Genomic DNA, 8,942 nt, shown 5'->3' with positions numbered 1-8,942 from the left:
ACCCCCAGCCCTATTTTTTATTCTTTATTTTTAAATAGGGTCTCACTAAGTTGCAGAGGATGGCTGGGAGCCTGCTATCCTCTGGTTTCAGCTTCCCAATGACTGGGGTTACAAGTGTGTGCTGCTGCCATGCCCAGCTGGTAGAACCTGTAAGTAGAACCTGAACTAGGCCTGGTGGGGCATGCTTGTAATCCCAGGATTTGGGAGGCTGAGACGGGAGGCTCACAGGCTCAAGGTTAGCCTTAACAACTTCACAAGACCCTCAACTATTTAGTGAGACCATTTATTTTATTTATTTATTTATTTATTTATTCATTTTTGCAGTACTGAGGATTGAATCCAGGGGCATTCTACCTCAGAGCTACACCCCCAGCCCTATTTTTTTTATTCTTTATTTTGAAACAGGGTCTCACTAAGTTGCAGAGGGCTTACTAAGTAGCTGAGGCTGGCTGAGAACCTACAATCCTCCTGTCTCAGCCTCCCAAGTACTGGGATTACAAGTGTGCGCCACCATGCCTGGCTGGTGAGACCTTTTTTTTTTTTTTTTCTTTCAGGTCTGGGGATGGAACCCAGGGGCATTTGGCCTCTGAGCTACACCCCTTGCCCTATTTTTTATTTATTATTTTGAAGCAGAGTCTCACTAAATTGCTGAGGCCCTCACTATGTAGTGAGGCTGTCTGCAAACTGCGATCCTCTGGTCTCAGCCTCCCTAATGCTGGGTTTACAAGTGTGCACCACCATGCCTGGCTTGACCCTTAAAAAAAAATAACTAGGGCTGGTGGTGTAGCTCACAGGTAGAATGCCCTGGAGTTCAATTCCTAGTACCACAGGAGGAGGAGGAGGAGGAGGAGGAGGAGGAAGAGGAAGAGGAAGAGGAGGAGGAGGCAGTGTAAGATGATTGGGTCATTGGGAGCACCTCCCACTGCAGGGAATAATGCCTGTCTTGTGAGAGTGGGTTAGGCCTTATGGAACTACATTGATTACCTCAAGACCAGGTTGTAATCAAGTGAGTTTGGCTTTCTCAGTCTGCCCTTTTGTTTCCTCTCACACATGTGCTCATCCACAGGTGCTTCACCGTGCTGAGATGTAGCCAGAAGGCCCTTACAGGAGCTGTCCAGATAAGGCCATCTAATTTTAGACTTTCAGCCATCAAAACTGAAAGCGAAACAAACCCCTTTCCAACCCCCCCCCCCCCCCCCCCCCGGTACTGGGGATGGATCCCAGGGGCATTCTACCTCTGAACTACACCCCCAGGCCTATTTTTTACTCTTTATTTTGAAACAGGCTCTCACTGAGTTGAAAAGGAGCTCACTAAGTAGTAGCTGAGGCTGTCTGCGAACCACGATCCTCCTGTCTCAACCTCCCGAATGCTGGGATTACAAGAGTGTGCCAACACTCCTGGCTCCCTTTCCTTTTATAAAGGACCCAGTCTAGGGTATTTGGGTATTTTCTTTCCATTGCTACCAAATATTATATTTCCCATTCGGAACACAAATATCACACCTCTTTTCAGCTCTCCTGTATAGCAAGACTTCTCTACAGAGTTGTCTGTATTTGTTTCCACTTCATTTTATCCTGCTCTCTCCTGAACCCATTGCAATCAGGAATTCATCATCCACCATCCACAAAATCAGCTTTAGTCAAGGTGCCTAGTAACCTCCATGTTGTCATATCCAAAGATCAATTCTGTCCTCACCTCACGTGTCATCCATTTGCAGCATTTGACAGTTGATCATGTTCTTCATGATCAAGCATTTTATCCCAATCTCTGCTCAGAGGCACCTTATTAGAAAGAGCTTCCATGGCTGGACATGGTGGCGCACGCTTGTAATCCCCGCACTTGGGAGGCGGAGACAGGAGGATCGCGCAGGTTCAAAGCCAGCCCCGCTGGCTTAAGAGACCCTGTTTCCAAATAAAAATATTAAAAATAGGAGTGTAGCCTGGAGGCAGAATGATTTCAGAAAGAGCTTTCATGGGCATTATGGGTTAAATAGCCTACCAATTGTTCTCTTCAACTTTGCACTGTGTAGCCCCTTGCACACTCTGCAGCATTGATTACCACCTGATATATTTTATAGTTACTTATTAACCTTCTTCCTATTTCAGTCTTAATTTGAACAAAATAACTGTAAAATGACATCTTTGGAATAATTAGGTGTATTTGAATACAGGCCAGGCATTGGATCATATTAAAGAATTACATTAATTTTGTTAAGCATGGTGTTTATATAAAAAAAAGAAAATTTGAGCTGACTTGGTGCACGTGAGCTGAGACATGGCTGCTCACCGGTCCGGCCTGCCCAAGCAGCAAAATAAAGCCCATAAAGCAGATGGCACTGGGGCCAAGGATCCTCACAGCAGGGCAGAAAAGGCCGCGTGGAGCTGAAAGTCCTGTGCAAGAAGGTGAGAAAAGAGCTCAGCAGGGAAGACCAGAGACATCATGCTTGTCAGCTCTGAAAGCAGAAGGAGGTGGTTCTAGCAGAGAGGAGACAGCTGGGCAGCAAGGATGGACCTCCTCAGCAAGTGCTGGTGGTGGCTTTGCACAACAGGACTTTCCTGTCTGAGGCCTTTCATCTTCTTCAGGATAGGACATGGGAACAGTGCACTTGAATAGTGGGGAGGAACACCTAGCTTCATGTGCCCCCGTTTGGAACATCGGTGTTTTTATATCTATCTGCAAGGCCAGGGGATCTGCACAGTGTGTTAGACATGGCTACGGTGGTTGATACCATCTTGTTTCTCCTTGATCCACTAGAAGGCTAGTACGGCACTGGGGATTACTGCCTTTCCTGTTTCTTTGCCCAGGGTCTTCCCACCTATACACTAGCCGTCCAGGGTATCTCTGGCCTTCCACCAAAGAAACAAATAGATACCAGAAAGAAGCTAAGTAAAACAGTGGAGAAGCGGTTTCCTAATGACAAACTCCTTCTGCTAGACACTCATCTGGAGGCAGAGATGTTGCTTAGGCAGTTGGCTAACCCAAAGCAGCGACCTCTTGCTTTTCGAGATTGGTGGGCCTGTTTGCCCATGCTGCTGATTTTGTGCCTACTAAAGAGAAGAGCTTGGTGGGTACCTTGAAAATCTCAGGCTACGTTTTGTGGGCAGACTCTAAATGTAAATAGCTTGCTTCATATCTTTGGACATGGTGATTTCCAAATGAAACATATAGATGCACCCATGGACCCTTTCCCTTTACATACTAGTGATTAAATCCCAAAAGGACCCAGGCTTGGCAATGGAGATTTGTGCTACAGATTCTGCAACTGATATGGAAGAAGACCTTAAAATCCTAATGAAGGAGCTGGGCGTGGTGGCGCACGCTTGTAATCCCCGCGCTTGGGAGGCGGAGACAGGAGGATCGCACAGGTTCGAAGCCAGCCGCGCTGGCGTAAGAGACCCTGTTTCAAAAATATAAAATAGGTCTGGGAGTGTAGCCCGGAGGTAGAAGGGCTTCCAGGAACCCCAGTACCACCAAAAAAAAAAAAAATCCTAATGAAGTCAGATCCTGACAGACAGGAGTCTTTGCAAACAGAGGTTATCCCAAATCCAATGAAGGGGAGCAAACCTGGCCACCGAAGAGGAGCTGAGTGAGGCAAATGGCTCCTTGAGGGAAACTTCCAAGGTAGTAAAGAAGGTTCCCAAAGGAACATCCAGATACCAAGCAGAATGGATTTTGGATGAAGGTGATGAAAGTGACGGGGAAGGAGATGACTATGGTTTAGAACATGAGGGTTTTATGGAAAAGAAGTCTCAGGATGAGAGTAGTGAAGAGGAAGAATGTGACACTTTGACTATGGGGGGAGTCTGTGTTTGATGATATGTATGATGAGAAGATTGATGAAGAGGCGGAAGAGAAAATGCTGGAGACATAAAAACAAGAAAGATTAGAAGAGATGTTTTCAGATGAAATGGATACCCCTTGTGATGTGGCCGCTAGAATTTGATTTCAGAAATATAGAGGACTAAAGAGCTTCCAGACACCTCCATGGGATCTTAAGGAAAACCTTCCTCGAGATTATGCTTGGCTCTTTCAATTTCAGAACTTTACCAATGCTAGGAAGAACATCTTGAAAGAGATTGAGGGAAAAGAGGCTGAAGGAGCTGAGTTTGGCTGGTTTGTCACACTTCATGTCTCTGAAGTCCCTTTTTCTGTGGTTGAATACTTGAGGAGAGGGGCACCCTTGATTACATTTACTCTGTTACCTCATGTACAGAAGATGTCAGTATTGAACATGGTGATGAGCCAGAATCCTGTAATACTAAACCTATAAAGGCCAAAGAGGAGCTGATCATCCACTGTGGATTCAGGTGCTTCCAAGCCTCACCTTTACTCTCTCAGCAGCGGATAAACACAAATCTCAGAGGTTCCTGATATTGATGCCGCCTTGGTGGTGACAGTATATGCACCAATCACTTTTCCTCCTGCATCAGTGCTGCTTTTCAAGCAGAAAAGCAATGGAATGCACAGCCTCATTGCTACTGGCCATTTGCTGTCAGTGGATCCAGACAGAATGGTTATCAAGAGAGTTGTTCTGAGTGGACATCCTTTCAAAATTTTTACTAAGATGGCAGTAGTGTGTTACATGTTCTTCAATAGAGAGGATGTGCTATGGTTTAAACTAGTGGAACTGAGAACAAAGTGGGGCTGCAGGGGACACATCAAGGAGCCTTTAGGTGCCCCTGGCCATATGGAATGCAGTTTCGATGGGAAGCTAAAATGTCAGGACACAGTACTGATGAACCTCTATAAACGAGTTTTCCCCAAATGGACTTATGATCCATATGTACCAGAACCAGTACCTTGGGTGAAAAGTCAGATTTCTTCCACAGTGCCTGAGTCAGACATGGAGTAACAGATTTAGAGGGATTCTGTCTTACTGCTACCACTTAACACTCCAGGGGTAGGAGCCTGCAGGTTGTGATTGGGCAGTTTGTGGTTTCTACTCCCAAAAGAATTTTCTTGGCCTTAAAATGTGTCTCAGTTGGGTATGGAAGTTTTTTCTACTACTAATTAGTTAAAAAAAAAAACAACAGCCCACTGAAATACCTATTTTCCATTAAGATTTTAAAATTTTTAAGAGGGGAGATATTTTAGTGTTATCTTTGTGTGTATATGGGGTCCAATGTATTGAATGCAGGTCCTTACACATCCTAGGCAAATGATCTGCCACTAAGCTATATCTCTTGCCCCAAGAGAGTAAGATGGAAAACAAGTTTCATGGATCTAGGGACACTAAATCCCATCTTTTCCTTTGCATAAATTAAGCAGAAACAGACTGATAAGAAGCTGGCCTTTCAGCGTGCTTCACCCCAGTGAAGGAGGTTAAGTCTACATTTCCACCACTGAGCACAATACAAATGTTCTTTACTTCTGGAGAAACTGCTTGAAAATCCTGAAACAGCACAGCAGGCATTCCAACACTAGCTGAAGATTCAGTGAGTAGTGTCATCCTCTCCCGCACCAGCTGGGCTGCATACTCTTGGTGCAGAAGGGAGTAAGGATTAGTGAGTGGAACAGAAGAAAGGGAAGGAGTCTAGTAAATTTAATTCCACAGGCTAAATGAGGGTATATGTCCAGTCTGAATTTTCTTCTTGCTGTGTGTGTATGCTTGACAGTGAAATACACATAGATAATTCTCATCATAATTCTGCTTCTACTTCAAGAGGTCTGTCGTAATTCACAGTCACCTAGTTAAGCCCCTGTCGGTCAGCTATCAGCCGTAACAGAAGGTTCTTTTGTTAATGCTCTTCTAGTTATTTCTTCTCCAGTTGGAACTTTACTTTAATCTCATCCTTTGTGACAGGGAAGACATCATCCACAAGGTCTCTTATAATAGGCCACATGTAGCCGGGCGTGGTGGCGCACGCTTGTAATCCCCGCGCTTGGGAGGCTGAGACAGGAGGATCGCACAGGTTCGAAGCCAGCCTCAGCTACTTAGTGAGGCTCTCAGCAACTTAGTGAGACCCTGTTTCCAAATAAAGTATAAAATAGGTCTGGGAGTATAGCCCGGAGGTAGAAAGCCCCTGGGTTCCACTCCCAGTACCACCAAAAAATAAAAATAATAATAACAATAATAATAATAGGCCACGTGTTTAAGCCAATGCTGGCTTTGACACCATCTGCTATGGTCTCTAGAGGATAAAGATTGGGGGTCAGTTCCCCTTGAGTTGGATTGGTAGCAGTCATCTGCATTCAAGGGTTCAGCAGCATATACCTTCACATTGGGTTTCAAAGCCTGGGAAGAGGAAGACTAGAAAACTTACAATCATAGAATTGCCTGCATGCCTCAAATAAAATAGAAAAAATAAAGGCATTTCTGCCTAAAAGTCTTCCTTTGATGAATGTAATGAAAATATGACCTTCAAGCTCTTTATAAATAAGTTGTATGTTTAACTACCTTTTTTTTTTTTTTCAGTACTGAGGATGGAACCCAGGGGCATTCTACCTCTGAGCTACACCCCCAACCCTAGTTTTTGTTCTTAATTTTGAAAGTCTCACTGAGTTGTGAAAAGCCTCACTAAGGAGCTGAGGCTGTCCGCAAAACACAATCCTCCTGTCTCAGCCTCCTGAATGCTGGGATTACAAGCCTGTGTCACCATGCCTGGCATTTAACTACCTTTTAATCGCTTGGGTCACAACTGGTTCTACTGGTAATTTGGGAAGGGTAGTCTGGTGTGCATAGTTCGTTGGTAAGATGGATTCAGGGGAAGGACTGTGAAGGTACCACTCATTATAACTGCTTTTGTGCTGGAACGTTGTCATGGATGAAGAAGAGTAGTGAGGGAGAGAAAGACTTTCCATCTCAAGTTCCAAGATGAGAGGAAGCAATATAATCTAGGTGGAGGAGCTGGGCATGGTGGCGCATGCTTGTAATCCCAGTACTTGGGAGGCTCAGGAGGATCCTGGATTTTCAGCCAGCCCCAGCTACTTAGTGAGGCCCTGTTTTGAAATAAAGAATTAAAAAAAGGACTGGTGGTGTGGTTCGGAGGTAGAATGCCCCTGGCTTTCATCCCCAGTACCGCCCTTCCCCAAAATTAAATTAATTTTAGTGGAAGAAATCCACCAGAAGTTGTTTTCTCACCTTAACTGTAAATTCTATTCCAGCAACCATTCTTCCTCCCCCTACAGGTAGCACCAGTGTATCTACCAAGGGAAACTTCAGTAAAAATATAAAGCATAAAGAGGCAAGTTAACAAATAGTTCTATATATACATACCACATAATTAAGTTGACAGCCAAACACTTTAACAGTAACTAAAAAGGAAGAAATAACTAGGCTGTTTTACCTGGTTCAACACTTCCAGGGCAATTATCCTTTGCTCAGCTGTCACTGCTGGCTCCTAGTTAGGATGGATCATGATGCCTTATGTTTCTCCTGCAATTCCTTCTGTAACCTTTTCTCTGGACTGGAAGAATAAACTAACTTGATTTTCATTAAAAAAATTCAAAGTCCTTGTAAGTTAGAAATGTGTAATGAAGTATCATCTAGTAGTGAATTGACATAACGTCTAAAAATTTATTTATTCAAGAATAAGTATAGCCAGGCATGGTGGCACACGCTTATAATACCAGTACTTGGGAAGCTAAGACAGGAGGATCACAGGTTCAGGGCCAGCCTCAGCTACTTAGTGAGGCCTTCTGCAACTTAGTGAGACCCTGTTTCAAAATAAAGAATAGGAAATGGGGCTGGAGTAGCTGGGAGACAGAATGCTCCAGGATTCCATTTCCAGTACTGAAAAAAAAAAAAAAAAAAAAAGAATGAGTTCAGGGTTTTGGGCTTAATCAGTTGGGAGAGAAGAGCTGTTATTTGCAGTTTTTTGAAGATTGTGGGGAGAGGCAATTTTGCAGGGAATAAGAGCAGGAGGAAATAATGGGTTTGTTTAGTACATATTAAGTTCGAGATGTGTATAGATGTCCAAACAGAGGTGTTGAGTAAGCATTTGGATATATGGAGTTCAGGAAAAAGAGAAACATCAGTGAATCATGAAGACATGCATATTTAAAGATATGAAGCCAGGTATGGTGGTGCATGTTTGTAATCCTAGTAGTTGGGAGGCTGAAACAGGAGGATCAGGGTTCATGGCCAGCCTCAGCTACTTAGTGAGGCCCTCTGATACTTAATGAGGTGAGACCCTGTTTCAAAATAAAAACCAACAACAACAACAAAACCAGTCTGGGGGTTTAGTTCCGAGGTAGAATGCCTCTGTGTTCAATCCCTGGCAACACACACACACACACACACACACACACACACACACACAAGAAAATGAAAACGAAAAAAATAAATAAAGCTATGAGACTGGATGAGAACAGTTAGAAAATGAAAGTCAATTTGTTTTTTAAAAAGAAGTCTGCTGGGCGTGCTGGCACATGTTTGTAACCCCAGCATTTGGGAGGTGGAGACCGGAGGATCACGGTTCACAGACAGCCTCAGCTGCTTAGTGAGGCCCTTGGCACTGCAGTGAGACCCTGTTTCAAAAATGGAAAAGACTAAAGAATAGGGCTGGAGGTGTAGCTCGGAAGTACAAGTCCCTTAAGTAGTTCCATCACCAGTAACACACACACACACACACACACACACACACACACACACACACACACAGGTCTAAGCTGGGCGTGGTGGTGGCTCTTGTAATCCCAGCATTTGGGAGGCTGAGACAGACAGCCTCAGCTACTTAGTGAGGCTCTTTGCAACTTATTAAGACCTTGTGTTATTTTTAATTTAATTTTATTTTGTGGTTCTGAGGATGGAACCCAGGGGCCTTCTACCTCCAGCTACACTCACAGACCTATTTTATACTTTATTTGGAAACAGGGTCTCACTAAGTTGCTGAGAGCCTCACTAAGTAGCTGAAGCTGGCTTCGAACCTGTGCCATCCTCCTGTCTCAGCCTCCTAAGCACTGGGATTACAAGCATGCACCACCACTCCTGACTGAGACC

At 44.2% G+C, this 8,942-nt stretch overlaps 2 pseudogenes across 2 annotated transcripts; one reads left to right on the top strand and one right to left on the bottom strand.

Moving 5' to 3' along the window:
* Positions 1–2,275: 2,275 nt before the first annotated feature.
* Positions 2,276–4,853, top strand: LOC308273875 (pre-rRNA-processing protein TSR1 homolog; annotated as a pseudogene). Its single transcript has 2 exons — positions 2,276–3,323; positions 3,503–4,853. The product of its transcript is annotated as a pre-rRNA-processing protein TSR1 homolog (transcript).
* Positions 4,854–5,261: 408 nt separating this feature from the next.
* LOC308273975 (serine racemase-like) lies at positions 5,262–7,359 on the bottom strand (annotated as a pseudogene). Its single transcript has 5 exons — positions 7,288–7,359; positions 7,083–7,157; positions 6,071–6,236; positions 5,782–5,832; positions 5,262–5,477 (listed from the first exon to the last, which is right to left on the bottom strand). The product of its transcript is annotated as a serine racemase-like (transcript).
* Positions 7,360–8,942: the final 1,583 nt, after the last annotated feature.

This window comes from Muscardinus avellanarius (assembly GCF_963383645.1).
Source record: "Muscardinus avellanarius genome assembly, chromosome: 15".
Taxonomy (NCBI): Eukaryota; Metazoa; Chordata; class Mammalia; order Rodentia; family Gliridae; genus Muscardinus; species Muscardinus avellanarius.
The sequence above is the reverse complement of the archived record's forward strand: the minus strand, read 5'-3'. Positions and strand labels throughout refer to the sequence as shown.